At 35.6% G+C, this 23,228-nt stretch overlaps 1 long non-coding RNA gene across 12 annotated transcripts; it reads left to right on the plus strand.

Moving 5' to 3' along the window:
- Window positions 1-349: 349 nt before the first annotated feature.
- On the plus strand, window positions 350-22,228 carry LOC110776559 (uncharacterized). 12 transcript variants are annotated; one of them, XR_008932348.1, is made up of 11 exons: window positions 350-1,125; window positions 1,862-2,070; window positions 12,634-12,682; window positions 15,343-15,475; window positions 17,000-17,140; window positions 17,315-17,366; window positions 17,926-17,983; window positions 18,599-18,681; window positions 19,120-19,336; window positions 19,431-19,529; window positions 22,002-22,228. It is a non-coding gene; the product is annotated as an uncharacterized lncRNA (long non-coding RNA). The 12 variants fall into 12 exon arrangements; XR_008932346.1 differs by lacking the exon at window positions 12,634-12,682 and having other exon boundaries at window positions 351-1,125; XR_008932353.1 differs by lacking the exons at window positions 12,634-12,682; window positions 17,926-17,983 and having other exon boundaries at window positions 351-1,125.
- The last annotated feature ends 1,000 nt before the right edge of the window (window positions 22,229-23,228 follow it).

The following is a 23,228-nucleotide window of genomic DNA, read 5'->3' on the forward strand; positions in this document are numbered from 1 at the left end:
TAGAATATAAATATACAGTGCGCATTATGGAAATTATATACTTCGTATTACACAAATTATATACAAATTAAAGGAGATCTTTGATAAATTCATCCGGAAAATATGACACATACATCACTTTCGGCTACATTCTTTAAATCAACACCTATAAAAAATCTCCTTTTATTAGACATTAATATTGTCCTCACTCATATTCACCCTGGGAAAACATCCTAGGAGGTCACCATCCTAATATTTCTCCTAGCCAAGCAAGCTTAACTATAGAGTTTCTTAAGAAATGAGATCTCTAAAAGAAAATGCATCTTGTTGTTATAAGTAGTATATTAAATTCCATTAAGAAATCATGAGGGGTATTATGTACACCTCCACTTGGGAACGACAACGCCCTCGTTGTGCCTGGAATCCTAGGAAATCCACTATTACGCCTAACGAGATGTGGGTAGCCCCAATGTTACATCTAGCCTGGACACAAATCACGTATTGGAGACTCCATTATTACGCTTGACGACTTGTTGGTAGCTCCGGTGATATAGATCCAGAATCCTCCCCCGTTAGGCGACTAACCTTGGATTAATTATCCACGATCAGCACGCGGTCACATGGTTGCTCTGATACCATTAGGGGTGTACAAAAATATACGATTCAAAAATTCGTTATCCGATCCAAAATTTCGGATATCCGATCCGAATTTAAGGTTTCGGATATTTCGGATCGAACATTCGAAAAAAATTCGGATTTTTGGATCGGATACGGATCAAGCTTTTTCCTTATTGAAATCCGAAATATTTTAAAAAGTAAAATATAAAAAACTGTAAATTTCTTTTGGGCAGTGGGCTTCGATTTTGCACTGCTCCATTTCTTTCTTTCTTTGACTCAACTCTCCTTCTCTACTCTCACTAGTAAACCCTAATATTCACTAAGCCACCCACCACCTACCAGAGTACCAACCACGACAGCCAGGCAGGTAGTGGCAGCCACCCACCACGGTGCCACGTACCAGCCACTCTCACTATCCCTCGCACTCTCTCTGTCCGTCGCACTCTCACAACCTCACCCGCTCGGCGCAACACCGCCACCAGTTCACCATCCCACTCTCACTGAACGGCGACAACGATGGAGTCACGAGTAAGTACTCTCTCTATTTTGTAAGTATTCAACAATGGAGTCACAATTTTCTCTATTTAATTCAATTAATTGATTAATTTGTATATTGTTCTTATTTGGGTTTAATTTCATTTCGATCTGCATTTTCGTTTTATTTTGGGTTTGTAAAATGGTTGATATGTTATTAATTCCTTTTTATGGGTCTTTGGGTGTTGCAATTCGTATTTGGTTATGATTTTCTTACTTTTATGAACATCATTTATTGAATGGAGTATAATCTTCATGTTGATGCTCGTATTTGGTTTTGATTTTGATGCTCGGTACTCGGGTTTGATTTTTATTTTGATGCTCGGTACTCGGTTTTGATTTGGTTTTATGAACATCGTATTTGGTTTTATGAACATCGTATTTGGTTTTGATTTTGATGCTCGTTACTCGTTAGCGGTAGTTCGATACTATTGTTTATCAATTACATATTATTGGACTTTTATTATGTGTTTGTAAAACTTATATTTTATGACTTTGAAAATCAGTTAACATGAGAAGCTATTATGTAAAACTACCTTAAGTGATTTTTTAAAGTAGAATAGTTGGCTAAATTGGAAACTTTATGCCTACTGGAGAGATGCCGAGGTTGATTTGCATTTACAAAGTTTAGAAATTTCTCAGTGTTAGTGTTTTATCCCTAATCAATTAGTCATGATTCATTCTCATTCTCTAGCTAACTCAGCTTTTCTTTTTGTGTTGTACTTTGTAGAATGATCCATCAAGTTTTGATGATAATCAAGATCCCGATGACTATGATGATGAATTATAGGAAGAATGGCAAACTAAAAATACGAGAAAAAGACCTTGTAGTGCTGGCAATAAGGAGCCCAATTAAGAACTGCAAGCGGAAGAAAACATCAAAATAGTGGGATCATTTTCATGAGACCGATGATCCTATTGTCGCTTCTTGCAATAATTGTAAGTCCCTTATTGGTTGTGCAACTATTAATGGAATCTCTCCATTAAAATATCGTATTAATATATGCAAAATGTAACCTCCCAATATGGATATGGAAAAAAGTTGATCGAACTATAGACGAAAACAATAGTTAATGAGGATGGGATACTTGAAACTGTTATTGTTCCTACATTATGCAGTTTGATCACGATAAGTGTAGGAATAGTCTTGCAAAAATGATTGTTGTAGATGAATTGCCTTTTTCTTTTGTAGAACGTGAAGGTTTTCATGAATTTTGCAAATCATTTTATCCTCAATTTATTATCCTTCACGTACTACTCTTACTCGAGATTGTTATAGTCTATTTGTTGAAGAGAGAAAAATATTGAAAACTTTTTTCCAGAACTTGAAATCCAAGGTTTGTCTAACCACTAATACTTGGACTTCAAGTCAAAATCTAAGCTATATGTGCTTGACTGCTCATTTCATTGATGATGATTGGACTATGCATAAGAAGATTATTATTTTTTGTCCTATTACCGGTCATTCCGGGCAAATAATTGGTAAAGCGTTTGAAAAGTGTTTGAATGAGTTGGGTTTGATAAAATTTTTGACTATTACTGTAGATAATGGAAGCTCTAATGATCTAGATTAATTCCCTAAGAAGGCGACTTAACATTCGACAGTCTAGTGTGTTAGAGGGTCAATATTTGCATATAAGATGTGCAGATCATATTATCAATTTGATTTTGAGAGATGGTTTGGATGATGTTAATAAATCTGTGAAAAAAGTTCGTGCTCTTGTATGGTTTGTTTGGTCTTCTCCTGCTATGCTTCTAAAGTTCAAAGCATGCATAATGGAAGAGAAAGAGGAAAGTAAAAGTCTTGTTGTTTTGGATGTGGCAACAAGATGGAATACTACTTTTTTAATGCTTGAGTTTGCTATAAAATTTAAAAAGTCTTTTGCTAGTTTGTGCCTGAAAGATTCTTCTTGCTTTAAGGAACTTAGGAATTATGATGGCATTCAGACAGAAGAAGATTGGAATTAGGTTTGTAACATATTTCAATTCTTAGGCATTTTCCATGAAGCAATATTGAGAATAGCGGGTTCTGGTTATGTGACTTCCAACACTTATGTGCATGAGATTTATGAGAATGGTTATATGATTACATCATGCATGGAAGAAGATGATGAAGGTCTTAGGAAAATGACAACTCAAATAAAGGCAAAATATGACAAATATTATGGAAATGTTTAGAATATTAATGTTTTGGTGTTTATGGGTGTAATCCTTCACCCTAGGAATACGATGTTTTATGTTAATTGGATTGTGCGATCTCTATAATCAAGGTTGTTTTGGAAACTTTGTTTAAATCTTATGCTTCTTCCATGTCTAAAATAAAACCAACACAAGCTTCTTCCTCCATGTAGGGGGTGTTTTTCCCGTTCCGGCGGATATTTTTATTTTGAATTTCCCTACGGGTTTTTTTTGGTTTTTGAATTTCGAAGGAGTTGCCACCAAACAATATTTAAGGGTCCGGTTTGGAAGGACCAAAGTTGACTCTCATGGATAAGGCATTGAATCTTAGAAACGGATGGGTGAGATCCGGGTAAGTGAACAAAGTGCTTATTTTGCGAGCTTTTGTAATTGTATTCGAATACATGACAAGAATCATTTTCGGATAATCCTAGTCATAACTCTAAGTTGGTTTGAACATGCACTTTAGGGCATAGAAATTGCTACTTGTACGTGGTCACTTTGATTTAAAGTTAATTAAAGGAACCTAAGGCCGGTTTGTCCAAGAATTATCTTTGTTAAGCGTAACGTAACCTTGGTATGTTATTGAATTTAGCATGTGAGGTGATAAAAGCAATAAACACATAAAGCATCATCACAAGATAGTAGGAATTATTAAAATGCGTACAATACCACATCACCTTGAAAAAAAGGTGAGTAAAGAGTGCGGAATTGAACTTGTATAAGTAAAGGTGCGATATTGAAAGTGCGATATTGAAATGCAGTATTGAAATTGCGATATTGAGATTGCGGTATTGAAATTGCGGTATTGAAATGCGGTATTGAAATGTGCGATATTGAAAGGCAATATTGAAATTGTATTATTGTACTTGAGATCTGAACGCTGAGCAACTACTTAATAATAAGTGTGCCCGACACAGATTCAATTCTAAAAATCTCAAGTTTAGATGAGTTGCTCATCATAAAGCATCTTTGATTTTGATTATTGAAATAGAACTTGAATATTGAACTTGCATGTAGAACTTGAATATTGAATTTGAATATTGAAATTAGGAGTCTTGAATCTCAAAGAGTAGACCTTTTAATGTTAAAAATGCCTCACCTTTAATATGCTCTGTAACTTGAAATTGATTCTAGTTTAAGGAAGTGATTACAAACAAGCTTAAACATCATTGAATCTTGAAGGTAGGATTTTCATTTGAACACCCAAAATGAGGGTTCATGTGTTCTAGTTTGGAAAAGGGTTTGCATTTTTCCAAACATGCTTGAACTTGTATAAAGTTGTGGTTTTTGAAAATTTGAAGATGATTGTTGTAAGGAATACTCTCAAGAGTGAAAGCTTCAACTTACTAATCATGTTTTTTGAAATCAAAGCATAAAGATTGAAACTTGAAATTTGTAGAAGGAGTTTGGATGATCATTTGAGGGGGAGTTTCAAGTATGAAATCCCCTCAAAGATTACTCCTTTTTTGACATTTCCTAGTTCAAATGTGTGTATGAACAACATATTGGTGCAACTCCGTGTGGAAGTCCCAATTGCTAAAATGTATTCCAAAATCCAAAATCCAAAGTTCAATCCCCGAGCCCGTTCCCATTTCGGAACTCGGTACAAAATTCAATTTCCGAAAATCAATTTCAAAATCCAAACACAATCTCACCCAATGGACATATCCATTGGCTTTACAAGGCCTTTTCCAGTCAAAATGACACTAGGCAATCCAAATTCGGGCGCCGACCCACAAAACCGATCATGCCGGGCCCCGTCAAATCCATGAAGATGGAAGGTGCATTGGTTAACCCAAAATGCATTAGTATAAACTCATAAAGACCATAACGAGTCCTAAATGCAGTCTTAGGTATATCCTTATCAGCTACCCTCAACTGGTGATACCCCGAACGCAGATCGATCTTCGGGAACTCACTTGCCCCATTCAATTGGTCAAATAGGTCATATATCCTAGGAAAAGGATACATGTTTTTGATGTTTACATTGTTCAACTCTCTATAATCAATGCACAACCTCATACTCCCATCTTTCTTCTTAACAAACAACACAAGAGCTCCCCACGGTGATACACTAGGCCTAATATACCCCTTATCGAACAACACTTGCAACTGGGTCTTTAATTAGCTCATTTCATGAGGTGACATTATATATGGTGCTTTGGATATAGGTGTCGTTCCAAGAACTTGGTCTATAGTGAACCCAACGGCTCTACCTAAATCGTGTCTCCCCTAATGGGATGATGACGATATTATTATCCTTGCTAGGTGGTTGGTGCAACTCCGTGCGGAAGTCCCAATTGCTAAAATGTATTCCAAAATTCAAAATCCAAAATTCAAAATCCAAAGTCCAATCCCCGAGCCCGTTCCCATTTCGGAACTCGGTACAAAATTCAATTTCCGAAAATCAATTTCAAAATCCAAACACAATCTCACCCAATGGACCTCTCCATTGGCTTTAAAAGGCCTTTTCTAGTCAAAATGACACTAGGCAAACCAAATTCGGGCGCCGACCCACAAAACCGAGCATGCCTGGCCCCGTCTCGTAAAAACCGAGTTCAAACCCAAAAACGGCTTGTTTTTAGTCGCAAAATCAAAGCCTTAATCATTAAGCATTCACTACGTGCCAACTTCGTACAATTCGCACAAAGGTACATCCATAAGAGACAAATGTAAGGACGCGTCATCGTCCTTGCTTTGGCATTTCTTGAGCCACATCACCTGCGCCTGGCGCAGGGCCCTGCGCAGGTGGCTTTTGGATGTTAGCCGACTAATTTGCTATTTAAGCCCTCATGTCCAATCACTTTAGGGCAGCAAATAAAAAACAGAACGTCGTAATTTCAAAATCTGCTTTCAAAATCAAAATACAAAATTCTATTCTAAACTACAAATTCCTATACAATTTCAAGCATTTAAGAAATTGGGAGCACTAATAGGAAATCCAACCTAACCCTAACTAGGTAATTCCGAATCCCTACTCAAATCTACAATGTTTTCTAGTCCTCTACCTTTCTAAATCCAAAATCCTATGATGTTATCATTAGGGTTCATACCCTTGATTAACTGGGAAAAACAATGCTAAAGGTGTCATCTTTGGGAGGTTTCACTCTTGAAACCCTCTCCAAATGATTTTCCAAAACACCACTTCCGTTATGCCATACAAGATTCAATCTTTATTTCAAAAATGATTAGTAAAGTTGACAATTTTACTCTTGAAAGTGTTACTTACAACAATCACAGATTTTTACAAAATTAAAACCTTTTTATGATTCAAATACAAGTTATGGAGTCTATAATGTTTAAGGTTGTTCGTAATCACTTCCTTAAACTAGAATCAATGTCAAAGTTATGGACCACATTAAAGTTGAGATCTTTTTCACATTAGAAGATTTGGACTTTAAACATTTAGCCTCCTAAGTTCAACATTCAATATACAAAGTTCAATATTCAAGATTCAATATTCAAAGTCCAATATTCAAAGTTCAATTTCAATAATCAAAATCTAAGACACTTTGGGATGAACAACTTATCCTAAAGTTGAGATTTTTAGAATTGAATCTGTGTCGGACGCACTTATTATTAAGTAGTCGTTTGGCGTTCGGATCTCAAATACAATAGTACAATTTCAATATCGCAATTTCAATATCGTCATTTCAATATCGCAATTTCAAAAACGCATTTCAATATCGCACCTTTCAATACCGCATTTCAATATTGCACCTTTATTCTTGCTATTTTGATTCCGCACTCTTTACTCACCTTATTTTAAGGTGATGTGGTTTTGTACGCACTTTTAATAATTCCTTTACTTATTGTGATGATGCTTTACTTGTTTATTGCTTTCATCACCTCACATGCTAAATTCTACAAATATACAAAAGGTCACATCACGCTTAACAAAGATAATTCTTGGACAAACCGGCCTTAGGTTCCTTTAAATTACCTTAAAGCAAGTGATCACGTACAAGTAGAAAATTTCATGTCCTAAATGAGTGAATGCATGTTCAAACCAACATAGTGTCATGACTAGTGTTATCCAAAAATGCTTCTCGCCATGTACTCGAATTCAATTTCTAAAGTTCGCAAAATAAGCATCTCGTTTCCTTGCCCGGATCTCACCCATCCGTTTCTAAGATTCAATGCCTTATCCACAATAGAGTCATTTTTGGTCTTTCCAAACGGGACCCTAAAAAATTGTTTGTGTTAGGTTATGACAAATATAAAACATATATTTCATGCGGAAAAACCATAAAGCCAGGAGTCCAAATTAATTGCCACATAACAATTAGCATAATTTAAGATGCATACATTCGAAGCGTGCCTTCCTTAGCTGCTCCCGAACCGAACAAGAACAAGTTTAGGACTCCAAGTGTAGTCCCTCCGTAGATAGTCCACACCATCTTCGGATCCGCCTTAGATTCAATTAACTAGAATTTAGCCTAAGGTATTATGTTATTCGTTTATAATTTTGTGGCAAATTATTAACTTTAGTTTTTAACTTGAAACTATATGAATACTTGAATTGATGTATATACATAAATTGTGATTGCCATCACCTATTTATAGGGTGGGATTATCGGAACTAGAAACCTACTAGGATTCAACTTATCTAATTCTATTAGAATTAGATTCTAATTAAATCTATTAATTTAGTGTTTGACTCAACAACCAATTCTAGTAGTTTCAGGAAAATAGTATAATCGGATAAATCCTAGAAGCTTAAGGATTCGTAACATGCACGAACACACCAACAAGCACGAACAACCCATGAGGGGCATGCCCGCGCGCGCGATGGGTTGGATAGCAGCTGCAACGCAGCCCATGAGGGGCGCGCCAGCTTGCTGGCCTTGCCGCATGCTGGGCCTGGCCTTGCGTGCTTGCTTGGCTGGGCCTTGCGTACCTTGGCGGGATGCTGGCTCGCCTGCTGTGCGCGGGCTTCGCTAGGCGCAGGCCTGGCTTCGTGCTGGGCCTTGCGTCTAGCAAGCTCGTCCGATGTTTATGTCGTACGTCGCGCTTCCGATTAATTTTCCGATTCCGGAATTCATTTCCGATTCGATCAATATTTAATATTTCCGATTCCGGAATTAATTTCCATTTCGAACAAATATTTAATATTTTCGATTCCGGAATTTATTTCCGATTCCGATAATATTTCCGATTCAGACAATATTTCCGTTTCCGGCAATATTTCCGATACCGGTAATATTTCCATTTCCGATAATATTTTCCGATACCTACCATGTTTCCGTTTCCGGCAACATCTACGACTTCGATAATATTTATATTTCCGATACGATCCATATTTCCGTTTCCAGCAATATCATCGTTTCCGGAGTATTCATAATTTTCCTTTTGACGATTTCAGCTCCCACTGGAACCGAGATCCGTCGATTCCGAATATCCATAAATGGAGTATTTAATTCACTTAAATACTTGATCCGTTCACGTACTATTTGTGTGACCCTACGGGTTCAGTCAAGAGTAAGCTGTGGATTAATATCATTCATTCCACTTGAACTGAAGCGGCCTCTAGCTAGGCATACAGTTCACTTGATCTCACTGAATTATTAACTTGTATAATTAATTAATACTGAACCGCATTTATTAGACTTAATATTGAATGCATACTTGGACCAAGGGCATTATTTCCTCTAGTCTCCCACTTGTTCTTAGGGACAAGTGTGCATTTCCTAATTCCTTTGTCGCTTGATGCTTGCTCATGAACATAAGGTAAGAGTTGTCATCCTTATTATGTCTAGAGGTATTTCTCGATTTCAGAGTTCAACTGATCAAATAAACAGATAATCATAGCCTATGATTCATCTGAGCACGGCCATGCATTTTACAGTTTCTAGCTCTCCGAGTGGCCTTGTACAACTTTCAGCATCTCATCCCGATTTATGGGAGGACAATCCCAATCTTGCGATCTTGAGATTAGACTTCGTTTGATAGGTGATTACCCGAGCGTTGCTGTTATAGCCTCCTTTTACGGTGCGACGGTTGACAACGTCAAAGTAACCAGTTCTCAAACAAGTAATCTCAAATCACTCAGGTATTGAGGATTAGTGTCTAATAATTTTAATGAAATTTACTTATGACAGATTTTCATCTCTTACAGTAAAGTTTCATAAATGATTGCGACATTGCCATGTCCACATAGTTCAAGAAACAGAACTACTAGTCATCTTGCATTCTAGTTGTCTAGCGTTTTCTATGCGTCCACCTTTATAGAAAACTTCCGACCAGGGACCATTCTCAACTTTTGACATTCAAGTTCACTTGATAGACATTTCTTAGTCACAGGACTGATCCTGACAGTCTACCTTGAATATATTGTCAAATTGAAAGGACTCATCATTTAATACTAAACCAAGATTAGATGGAATATGAAAATACATTTCATATATGATAAATGTTCAACCCCAATGTTTTACAACCATGGGCCTCTAACCCATCTTTAAAACAGTTCATGGATTTCAAAGCTATGCTTGAGTTCCAGTGCTACAATGTGAGTGTTGCTTCTCACTTGTAGCATAGGTTTAGTTATCATGCTTTGCCAATCTTAATATTCCTTTCATCGAATGTCTTTTGAGATAGGATGATAATATCTTTTGAGTTTGTTTATTATGTGATCTAGTCTTTCTTATTTCAATAGTGGTTCTATGCATTTTGCAATGAAGAACCATTAAGTCAACAGACATGTGATCTACCCAACTTCAGTGAAGAACTCTTTACGTAAACAACTCTGTTTCATTGCTTCTTAGGCAGTAAGTACATTTACTTCAACTGTATAGGTTGCTAGTGATGCTTTGTTTGGATTTGCTTATCCAACCAGTTCACGGATATGTGGAAGACTTTCCAGTTGTATTTTAAAACATTAATATTTAATTTCCCACGCAACAACTCATGGTTTTCAATCCATGTTGCCATTTCAAAACACGATACTTTTTAGCTCGTCTTTGCCAATGGTTAACTCCAAAGGGACCTTGATTGATCCTTTGCCAGTGTTTATGCGTGTAGCATCAATATTCAGCATATCTTTATTTCCTTGAATCAAGAACTATTCCTATGTACCTTTTCAAGTACCATAAGTTTTTCTTGATCTCAATCTAGTTTTTCTTTCCTGGCATCATAGAAACATCATTTCCTTCATGGTTTCTTATAAATATCATTTTATAAGAATTTAATTTCAATCAATCATATTATAATAAATAATTCAATCAAAACATAATTCATTTCCCGCAATTCAATAAAACATGTCAAAACATTCAGTTCATAAATCAATCATAACGTTGTAATTTCATAATCGCATTTATAAGGGAATTGCGGGTACTAGCAATAGCCGTTACCTCACTTCCACGATTTCGCTAAGGATTTTCCTTGGTTTGTTCGTCCTGAGCTCCGAGTCCAATTTCTTTCAAAATAATAAATGATTGAATTAGTACTAAATCGATAAATAATTTTAAATCAATATTTTATAAAAAAATTATAAGTAATGAATTTATAAATAACGAATTTTTAATAAAACATAATTTCGAAATTTAACTTAATATTATTATTAATCGAATTTTCAATCAAAATGCATATATATTTTTATAAATAGATTTTCATAAAAATATTATTTAAATTCCATTTTTATTAATTCAAGTTAGTTACTTTATTTTAGTAAAACCGAAAATTCAATATATACATTTTCTACTTGAAAAATAATAAACAATTTTATTAGAAAATAACTAAGTTATCAAAATTTATTAAGGCAAGCAAATTATTAATGAGCAAATCTGAAAATGCAATTCAGATCTTAACTTACCAAAGGCCCAATTCAATTGGCCCAACCTTAAATTGGTTTGAGTAAAAAAATAAATAAATAAAAACCAAAGTTTTAAAAATTGAATTTCTGGTTTTTGGTTCCTGGGAGAAGAGCACGAGCAGGGGAAGGGGGGTGCACGACGCAAGGGGGCACGAAGGGGAAAGGAGAGGAAGGGGGGGTGGCTGGGCTCGGTGGTCGGCGATGGGAAACGCCGGCGTGGCTGGGCGATGCTGGCCGCGTGGCTGCGGTTCGCGGATAAGTGGGAGAAAAAGGAGGGGAGTGCGAGAGGGAACGAGAAAAGGCGGGGCTGAGAGGTGGGTCTGCTGCGTGGTGGTGGTGGTCGACCGGAGAAGCAGAGTGGTAGGGCTGGATGCTGGTTGTGGTGGCGTGCCGGAGGAGAGAAAAGGAAAGCAGGGGAGTGGCAGGGGGAGTTGCGAAGGAGGGAAATAGCAGGAGGAGGTACGGTGGGTGTGCGGTGGTGCTGGGGGCGACGGTGGTCAAGGTGGTTGAGATGGTTGCTGGGTGGTGGTGATAATGGTGGTGGACGGCTGTGGTCACAGTGGTTATGGTGGTGGTGGTTGGTCCGAATCAGAGAAAACAAAAGGGGGTGAAATTGGTTGTTGTTTTGATTTTTGATATTGAATTTCAATTAGGAAATAGAAACTGAATTTGTATCCATGTAGAGTGAATGGGAAGGAATGAACATGGACTGAATTGAGGGAAAGAGAGGAAGGAAGAAAAATGTTTCCTCTTGCTTTGTACGTGGCGAGCAAGGGAAGAGGAGAAGGAAGAAAATTTCTTCACTCATTTGTACGTGGAAAGCAAGCAGAAAAAGGGAAAAGAGGATTTTGGCTCTTTTAAGGGCAATTTCATAATTCCACATTATTTGGCTAAAAATTCAGAAATTGTTGCTATTTTTGAAACTTACTAAAAATAGAAATGTTTAATTAAAATAATTCTTTATAAAAATTATCGTTAACGAAAAATAAATAAATTTTCGCTTATAAATTTATCGTTTAAAATAAATCGTAAAAACGATTAAAATAACGAAATTCGATTATTCGTAATTATTTAAAACAAAATCAAGCTAATAAATATTTTTAATTTTAATAAAATCATGTTTAAAAATTTCGGGGTATTACATCCTTACCCCCTTAGAAAAAGTTTCGTCCTCGAAACTGGAGCTCAGTCGAACTTGCCATTCTTAAAATCATACGAGTCATATTTAATTGTTCTATTCCCCATTCACTAATCGAAAACATACATGTCATAACCAATCATTTGATTTCACGCATAAGCATGGTTGATACATTACACATTCACAGAAAACATGGAGATTCGTACATCATATCGTTCTTAGGCAACTATTTGAAGATATTTCGTTTTCGTTTGTTATTAGGCTCCTTTACTGCAGGGATCTTGCGTTGACTTTCATTACTTGATTCGTTTTGATTTCGATCTTCGATCTTTTCTGCTACGTTAAATAACTTTGTTGACTACGTTCGTTGCAGGGGTTTGAGTCCAATCACGTGACTAAAGATACGTCGCTAGACATGTGAGGTTGCTACTTATCCTTTATATTTTAAGTCAACAAACCTCGGATTTTTCGAAGAATGCTAAGCCATCAAGCGTGCCTTTATCAGAAACAATCTAGCTTCTAGAAAACTTAGTTCAGATTACCTGGTCCTATAGAAATGTCATATGTTGATTTTCTAATCTCAATTCCATTGCAATCCTCAATCATTCTTTTCGAATTTCTAACATTCATTGATATTATCAACCTTATTGACAGATTAATTCTTGATAACTTATTTTGGTAGAATCCTCAAGATCTTATCCATGTGTCAACTCATATGGGTCTTTTATCATAACTCATGTTGGGTTCATAACATTTCTGCTTAACTTCTTAGCTTCCTTAATAGAGGCATATCAATCATCTTTTAGTCCTTCAACATGCGTTTCTTTGATTCACTTTAAAACAATGGTGTTCAACATCTTTTCTCCTAGTTCAAATTCTTTCAACAATGGAGGGCCCAGCCCAAATTACGCGACTCGATCCTTTAACATAGCCTGGTTGAGATTTCTACATATACTCAAAATATACGGTAGATACTTTAGCATAGATTAGTCTAGGTTGTTCACTCTAGATTGCCATTTCATAGCCTTCGAAACTACTTTCTTGCCAACTTGACATATTTCAAAACTTCACGAACTCCTGTATTTTCCTCAAATTTATTTCTTAGGGTTCTCCATAAATCCTAAACTATCCATAGGCAAGTTTACTAAATGTATCAAAGCACGGGTCTTAATTGTGATTCATCAAGATCTCACATACAATTGATAATCCCAAAATAACTTCAGGTAACTTTATGGTATTTGGTTCACAACCTCTAGTATATTCTTAATAGCTCAACGAACCTTCAAAATACTTTGTACCAGTTTCATTGATATGGGACACATGAACATAACTTGGCTTGATTCTCTATAACTTATACTCATACGCTATTGTTTCTTTATACTTAAGATTGGGGTTCCCAAGGTGACATTTTCACGTTATTATTCTTAGAATGATTTCCTCAAATTAAATCTTCTCATCTCATTGAAAACTAAAATCTTGTTCTCTTGTTAAAGGTCTATCATGGTTCCTTCTCGAAATATATTTGGGCACTTACTATAGGCAACTAAAAATTTCTCTATCTCAGTCTATCCCTTAGTTGTCTGATTCCAATTTCAATCTTTTGTCTCTTAGTCATCGGAGTAATTTACTCCTATTCTTTCATACGCATAAATGTCAATCTTCTTCATAATCTCCAACCTATCATCCTTTCATTACATCCTCTAAATATGCCTGAACTTTCAGGTTACCTAGTACTCACTATCCTACTCATGTCAACCGAATTGGTATAAACTCGAAACATGTATAACAAATAATAAATGAAGGAATACCAACGAGTATCATACAGAATAATTAGAAAAGAGAATTACAAGGACCATTGGTAACATTTCTGCCTTTTTCATGTGGGTTTGCCATAGAATCTACTCCAATCATGGGTTCCTGAAGCATGCTAACAATGTCATTGGTGAAGGAAATAATGCCCTTGGTCCAAGTATACATTCAATGTTAAGTCTAATAAATGCGGTTCAGTATTAATTAACAAGTTAATAATTCAGTGAGATCAAGTGAGCTGAATGCCTAGCTAGAGGCCGCTTCAGTTCAAGTGGAATTAATGATATTAATCCACAACTTACTCTTGACTGAACCCGTAGGGTCACACAAATAGTACGTAAACGGATCAAGTATTTAATGGCATTAAATACTCTATCTATGGATATTCGGAATCGACGGATCTTGGTTTCAGTGGGAGCTGAGATCGTCACAAGCAAGAAATGAATACTCCGAAAACGATGATATTGCCGGAAACGGAAATATGGATCGTATCGGAAATATAAATATTATCGAAGTCGTAGATGTTGCCGGAAACGGAAACATGGTACTTATCGGAAAATATTATCGGAAATGAAAATATTGCCGGGATCCGAAATATTGCCGGAAACAGAAATATTGTCAGAATCGGAAATATTATCGGAATCGGAAAATAATTCCGGAAACGGAAATCTTAAATATTTGTTCGAAACGGAAATTAATTCCGGAATCGGAAATATTAAATATTGTTCGTATCGGAAATGAATTTCGAAATCGGGAATTTAATCGGAAGCGTATCGTACGAATTAGCGTCGGACGAGGCTCGCTAGACGAAGGCCCAGCACAAAGCCAGGCCATCGCCCAGCAAGCCACACGCATCACCAACACACGCCAAGCCTCGACCAGGCCCAACGCAAGCCAGGCCCAACCGAAGCCATGGGCGCGCGCGGACAACAGCATGGGCCGAGCGCTGTGCGCTCAGCGTGGGCCGTAAGGCCTGCGCGGGTGTACGGTGCTCGTGCGATGCTCGTGTGCGAATCCTAAAGCTATCGGGATTCGATAAAAGATTAAATCCTAAAACTATTAGATAAAGTTTATTTAATAGAGTCCTAGCAGGATTCTAATGAAATTAATTAGTATCCTAATAGGATTCCAGTTCCTTTTCCATGCCTCTATAAATAAGTGCATAGGGTCATTATTTACAGATACGATTGAAGTATTCTAAAGGGTAAGTTTTGAAAGAAAAATTCAGCCATACACTTGCACTAACCTAGCCGAAAATCTATACTACCTTAAGGGCGATCCTAGTTGGTCAAACTTGAGGCGGATCCGGACGTACTGTGGACTATCTACGGAGGGACGACATTTGGAGTACTAAAGACTTGTTCTTGTTCGGTTCGGGCGCAGCTAGGGAGAGCACGCTACAAAGTGTATGCTCCTAAATTATGCTAAATGATTATGTGTAAATAATATGTTTCCTGGCATTAAGGTTTTCCGCATGATTTATGTTTTGTCATATGTATCATAACCTAACAGTGGTATCACGAGCCTCTTATTATTTTCATAATCTAAATTACATAAAAATGGTTAAGTATTACAAATTTGCAAGAATTAAAAGGGGTGATTAATTTTCGTAATTGTTAATTAATTGCAAATTGCGTTTATTTAATTATATGTACGCAGTTTTTCGGCAGTTTCTTCGTTACTCATCCAAATCGAGTGATTTTTGTGTCAATTCCGCATGTAAAAGGCTTTCTAAAATTCGAAGCCTAACTATGACTTTTCGGAGGTTTTAGTTTTTCGAACGCAAAATTTTGTAAATTTAAGATGTTAAATTAAATATTTGCGATTCTTGTTGTTAAATCTTGAATTTTTGATTGACCTACTGTATATGTTTAACAAGTTTGAATGCCTAGCCTTGTTAATTATGCAATCTAATTTGTAATTATGATTACTTTGTTGAAAATTGGAATAATTTAGAATTAATTTGATTTTCATAATTAGTTAATAATTTAATTAGATACCTATGATTAAAAACCACCATAAAAATTGTAAATTTGTGTTAAATTTTAAATTTTTATGACCTAGACTTGAATCCATGTTAATCGGAAATCAATTAATTAATAAATTTTCGATTTTTTGCCCTAAAATTATGAAATTAATATGATTTATTAATTTGTCATTAATTTTGAAAATAAAATTTTTAATTTTTATGCGATTCGCTCATATAACTTGCACGCACAAAGCAATGGACGCTACGTGTTACCCTTAAGGGGTGTTGTATAGTGCGGGCATGCGACGACGAGCAAGGGAGCTCGTCGCCCATGCGGTAAGAATGCAATGAGCAAGGCTATGGTGCACGAGCACAAGGCAGCAGCCCTGCCTTGTGTCGTGTGCTGTGTGCGATGGGCGAGTGGGCAAGGGCGAGAGCAAGGCAGCGAGCAGTCGCGTGCAACGCGCACTGCCTCGTGCAGCGATCGAAGCCTCGCGCGCAGCGATCGAAGCCTCGCGCGCAGCGAGCGCTGGCTCGCGTGCGACGAGCGCTACGACTGCATCGAAGCCTCGCGCGCAGCGAGCGCTGGCTCGCGTGCGACGAGCGCTGGCGCGCGCCTAGCGATGGTGAGCAGCGAGCGTGCTTCGACGATGCCTTGCGATGGTGAGCAGCAACACACTAGAGGAAAAATCATCATGTGCTTCCCATCAAGTGCGGCTCATTTAGTAAATTGGCAGCACTTGAGAGCACTAAAAAAAAAAGAAAAAAATACATTTTCACAAATGCGGGCTCATTTTAGAAAATTGGCAGCACTTGAGTTCAATTGCGGGCTCTAAACTCAAGTGCGGGCTCATTTTAGAAACCAGCAGCACAAAGTTATCTAAAAATACAAGGGCGAGTTTTTTTTTTTCATTTTCCCGCTCCTCCTTCGCTCCTTGCCTCACATTTGTTTCTCTGCCAGAGGGCGGCGTTGAAGAAAATCACAGCACACACACTCACCCTTCTCTGTCGTGCCGCCCACCTCTGCCGCGCCGCCGCTGCGCTATGCTCTTCCTCCTTTCCCCACCGCTGCCGCGCTCTGCTCTCCCCTTATCACTTCTAGGTTTGTAATTTAAAACCTAACTTTTATTCAATTATTCTTTGCTTTCTCTATTTCGGGTGGGATTTTGGTTGTCCTAAACAAAGCCTGTTATACTTCTCTGTTGCGTCTAGGATTTTGTGAATTTAATTGTACTTTTGTTGACTGGTTTTTAATTTTATCAAACTAAACCTCCAGATCTAGCCTTAGCCATCGCACCGGTAACAAGATATATTTCTCGAGCTTCTGGGTAAGGAAATTCAACTAGATTCCTCTCCTATGTAGTTGGTTTTTGCTTCTTTTTCAAATTCAGTCTAAATTTTACGAAATTTATGTTTGTTTGTATAGAAGGATGATTTTTTTCCCTCTGTTTGCGCTGTTTCTCCGTTTTTATCATATCACTCTTATGTCAACATGCATTTTAGTTTCGAATTTGATGTGAACTTGACAGGTAATGGTAAGTAGCTGATCAACAAATACATTTATCAATTACTGGGATATTTCAATGGGGTGACAATAAGTCGATGGCAACTGGCTGGAATTGTGAAATTTACCTGTCCATATTGTATGATATTATTGGGTTATAATAGTGCCAATGTCCATATAGTGCCAATGCCTGTTCATTTGTCCATTACCCTGATGGTCTTTTGTTTTTATATGTGTTTGTTCCTGGTCAGCTTAATAATTAGTATGACTTATTAGGAATGAAGTGTTAGTCTGCTAGATGGTGTTATGTTAAGTGTTTTGTTAGCAAGCAGAACTTTGGCTTGGTCTGTTCAACTCATTCAACTCGTTTTGTATGTCTGCAGACTTGTAAAATAAGTGTAAATGCAGTCGTAGTAAATGCATACCAATCTACAAAACAAGGTACATATTAATCTAATTACAATAACTTTTTTATATTATTATTATATTGCCTCAATGTTCCAGTAATTAGTTGATATCAATTCCTACTCTTCCTATTGGAATTTGTATATCCTCAATAGTGCTATTTTGGAATACGTATAAATGATCAAAATTCAGGTTCATCTAATCCTAACTGAAAATAAGAACTTCATTTCCAGTTTTAATGAAGATTAGTTATGTATAAGTTTATATAATTGTATTTGAATTGAGTTGAATAATATGAAGGTTTAAACAAGTATTGATTGTTGATTTACCCTTCCAGTTGGCTAAGTTATGAGGGATGTGATTCTTGGCTTACCTGGACCTTGGGCTCATCATAATCTATACTACCAAAATTGGTTGTCTTTCCGAAAGTGTTTCTGGTTACAGTTAATTGTGAAGTTGTCTACAATATATAAAAGTATTAACTACTCTGATTGCGACCCTTTCTCCGAGTCATCTTTAGGATCGTGTTTCTTCGAGTGTGGTTCATGTCAAAGTAAATTGTCCCTAAATTTCATAGATATCTGATTTATGAGCTATTTTATATGTGAAACTTTTGAGTTAATGGTTGATTGGTCGTCCATTTTTATATAGGTAAGTGCACCAATTCCTATTTGCACCTTTGAAGACCGAAGAGCGTGTAATGTATTTGGTTGCCCTAATCCACTCTATTGAAGGTATTTTGTGCTTGTATTTTCCAAGCTTTATGGCTATAATTGTTTGCACTGCCGTTTACAAGTCATTGTTTAACTTCCTTTTCCCTCCGCTTTTCACATTTTCTTTTCATTGTAAACACTCTCTTCCCCCTGTTTCAGTGTTGCCAGCAGATTAGTTTCACAATTCTTGTTCTGATCCACTGTTGTTGTTGCTGCTGATCTGTTTCCAGCACATCAGATTCAACAGATAAGATCAGCTGGCAACAGATCAACAGCGGCATCAGATAAGATCAGCAATTGTGATTCTGATATGTTGTTGCTTCCGATCTACTGTGCGAGCTCAATGTTTTTGCTCGCTCTATTAAATCTCTTTCTTTCTCTCGTTCTGTCTTTGATTTGCTTTGCATTTGAGTTTTGGTTAATAAAAAAACTGACTAATGGTTTTCTTGTTTTGTGAAGAATCTTTCAATATTGAGAATGATCTAGTGAAGAAAGATATATTTCTAAAAGGTGTGGGCATAAGCTTCAGGGATTTGAAATCCAAGTTCGTGAGTGGTTGGATCACTAAAAAGAGACAAAGAGTTGCAAGAAACAACTATCAAGGAAAACGAAGAAGAGAAAAATGAAAGCGAAAAGAAGCAAGCAAATAGATCAAGACTATGGGAAATCAGTGAAGGTAAATGAGTTCAATTGTTATATATTTTCATTAGTAGTTATTAGCTCAAAAACTTACCTTTGTCTTACATACATTTTATTTGTGTGATTCCAAGTGTGCACAACAAACCGACAATACCAAGTGAGGCTTCTACGTGACGAAGTTCATGCACAATATAGTCACAAGTTGTACGGAAGTCGAAGATCTTGAAAAGGTACACATTATGTAATAACTACGTATAACTTTACCAAAGTGGGTGAGAATGAGTCTTAGAAACGTTAAACTAAGTCTAATAAACATGTAGGGGTTTAAAGTACTTAGTTACTTTCATTAGTTGAAAGTTAGAAACGAAATAAGCCATTCTAGTCAAAATGTGACATGTAATGATCAAACGAGCCTTATATGTGCATAAGTTGACCAAATTAGGAGAGAATTAGTCTTTGAAACATAAAACTAAGAATATAAAACATTTACATGGTATAAAATACTTACTTAGGTTCATCAGATGAAAGTTAGGAGCGAAATAAGCCATTTTAGTCAACATATGACTTATAATGCACAAACTAGCCTTAAATGTGTATAACTTAATCAAAGTAGGTAAAATTACGTCTTAGAAACATTAAAATAAGTCTAATAAACATGTAAAGGTTTTAAAATACTTATTTAGCTCATTAGTTAAAAGTTGAGACCGAAATAATCCATTTTAGTCAAACTGTGACCTATAATGATAAAACGAGACTTAAATGTGATTAACTTGACCAAAATAGGTGAGAATGAGCCTTTTAAACATAAAATAAGCATATTAAACATGTACTGGGTTTAAAATACTCATTTAGGTTTATTAGTTGAAAGTTGGGACCGAAATAATTCATTTTAGTCAAAATATGACCTATAATGATCAAACGAGTCTTATATGTGCATAAATTGACTAACATAAGTGAGAATGAATCCATGAAACATGAAACTAAGTATATTAAACATCTAAAGGGTTTAAAATACTTGTTTAGGTTCATTGGTTGAAAGTTGGAACCGAAATAAGCCATTTTAGTCAAAATGTGACCTATAATGATCAAACGAGTTTTAAATGTGCATAACTTAACCAAAGTAGGTGAGAATGAGTATATGAAACATAAAACTAAGTATGTTTAACATGTAAAGGGTTTAAAATACTTATTTAAGTTCATTAGTTGAAAGTTAGGAGCGAAATAAGCCATTTTAGTCTAACTTTAATAAATAAACGAGCCTTAAATGTACATAACTTGACAAAAGTAGGAGATAATGAGTCTCTGGAACATAAATCTAAGTGTATTAAGCATGTAAAGCATTTTAAATACTTATTTAAGTTCATTAGTTGAAAGTTAGGACCGAAATAAACCATTTTAGTCAAAATGTGACCTATAATGATCAAACGAGCCTTAAATGTGTATAACCTGAGAATGAGTTTTAGAAACATTAAAATAAGTCTAATAAACATGCAGAAGGTTTAAAATTCTTATTTAGATTCATTCGTTCAAAATTGGGAGCGAAATAAGCCATTTTAATCAAAATACGACCTATAATAAACAAACTAGCTTTAAATGTGCATAACTTCTCCAAAGTAGGTGATATTGAGTCTTAGAAACATTAAAATAAGTCTAATAAACATGTAAAGGGTTTTTAATACTTATTTAGGTTCATTCGTTTAAAGTTGGGAATAAAATAAGCCATTTTAGTCCAAATATGGCATATAATGATTAAAATAGCCTTAAATGTGTATAACTTGTCCAAAGTAGGTGAGAGAATGAGTATTTGAAAGTTAAAACTAAGTATATTTGACATGTAAAAGGTTTAAAATACTTAATTAAGTTCATTATTTAAAAGTTAGGATCGAAATAAGCCATTTTAGTCAAAATTTAACCTATAATGATCAAACGAGCCATAAATGTGTATAACTTGACCAAAGTAGGTGAGAATAAGTCTTTGAAACATTATACTAAGTATAATGAACATGTAAATGGTTTCAAATACTTTTTTAGGTTCATTGGTTGAAAGTTGGAACCGAAATAAGCCATTTTAGTCAAAATATGAACTATAATGAACAAACGAGCCTTAAATGTGCATAACATGACCAAAGTAGGTGAGAATGAGTGTATGAAACATAAACCTAAGTATATTAAACATCTAAAGGGTTTAAAATACTTATTTAGGTTCATTGGTTGAAAGTTGGAATAAAAATAAGCCATTCTAGTTAAAATGTGACCTATAATGATAAAACGAGCCTTAAATGTGTATAAGTTGACCAAAGTAGGTGAGAATAAGTCTTTGAAATATTATACTAAGTCTAATGAAGATGTAAATGGTTTCAAATATTTATTTAAGTTGATTAGTTGTAAGTTAGGAGCGAAATAAGCCGTTTTAGTCAGAATATGAACTATAATGAACAAACGAGCCTTAAATGTGCATAACATGACCAATGTAGGTGAGAATGAGTGTTTGAAACATAAAACTAAATATATTAAACATCCAAAGGGTTGAAAATACTTATTTAGGTTCATTGGTTGAAAGTTAGGAGAGAAATAAACCATTTTTATTATTATAAGGTTCATTATTTCATTGTTGTGAGCAAATTATGTCTTAATTTATTATACCATACAATATTTATAATATAACTAACATATTTTTTTTCTTGATGGTCAATCTTCTTTAGATATTCAACAATCCGAGGGAGAGACCTTTTACCATTGAGTAGATAAATGAAGTTCGAGAGAAGTTGGCAAACTTCAATATTATTTATTGTCTTTGATATTATCTTGTAGTGAATTTTAGATTATGGATGCTAGTTTTAATTGGATTGTAATGTAATCAATTTTTATATTTACAATTACATACTATTCAATTTAATTATCTATATAATTGGATACTTTTTTTATGTGATGTATGGAGGTTAACTAGTGGGCGTGGTCTAATTGTATAATATATGTAGCAGGGATATCAGTTATATAACAAATTTCTAGATCAAGTGCGGCTCATTTATATATCAAGTGCGGCTCTTTTTTATGCTTGTGCTGCCCATTTTTATGTCAAGTGCGGGCTAATTTCCAAAATTGGCAGCACCAAATTTGTCAAGTGCGGGCTCATTTCCAAAATTGGCAGCACAAACTTTGTCAAGTGCGGGCTCATAGCACCAAATTTGTCAAGTGCGGGCTCATTTTGTAAATTGGCAGCACTTGAAGCATCAAGTGCTGCCAGTATTTTGGCAGCACTTGAGAAACATCAAGTGCGGGCAAGCCATGTGCTGCACATGTAAAAGCCCGCACTTAACCCCTTAAAATGAGCCCGCACTTGAGCTTTTTTCCTCTAGTGGCAGATGCGACGCAGCACATAGGCTGCGCATACATGGCCAGCGATGGCTGCGTGCGTGTGGCCTATGGCTGTGCGTTGCGTGGTGATGTTGCGTGCCTTGAGTTACGATTAGATCGTTTTAAAATTTTAATTTGAAAATTTTAGTTTACGTAATTTTAATTAATTTTAAAATTAATAATTTAAATTATTTTCTTGGATTTTAATTTTGAATATTATAATTATAATAAATTTCATTTATTCTAATTATTTAATTAAATTAAAATCATGAATTAATTTAAATACGATTGAAAATTAATTAAATATGTGGATTCAATTATAAATTTATATGAGCTTTAAATTTTAATTAAATTTGTTTGTTTCCGGTTAGACTAGAAATACATTTTTATGTTTAAAATTAGTAAAGCATATGAATTTATTGGTTTAAGTGGGAGCCCTTTTAGTCATAAACTCTTGATTAGGTCTACAAATCCTTAAGGTTAAAACAACTTGATTAGAATTAATAAGGAATGAATAATTTGTAGATTATTGGTGCCCTTGATTAATTGCTGCAAATATTTATGTGATGCATAAC

This window comes from Spinacia oleracea, chromosome 4, assembly GCF_020520425.1.
Source record: "Spinacia oleracea cultivar Varoflay chromosome 4, BTI_SOV_V1, whole genome shotgun sequence".
Lineage (NCBI taxonomy): Eukaryota > Viridiplantae > Streptophyta > Magnoliopsida > Caryophyllales > Amaranthaceae > Spinacia > Spinacia oleracea.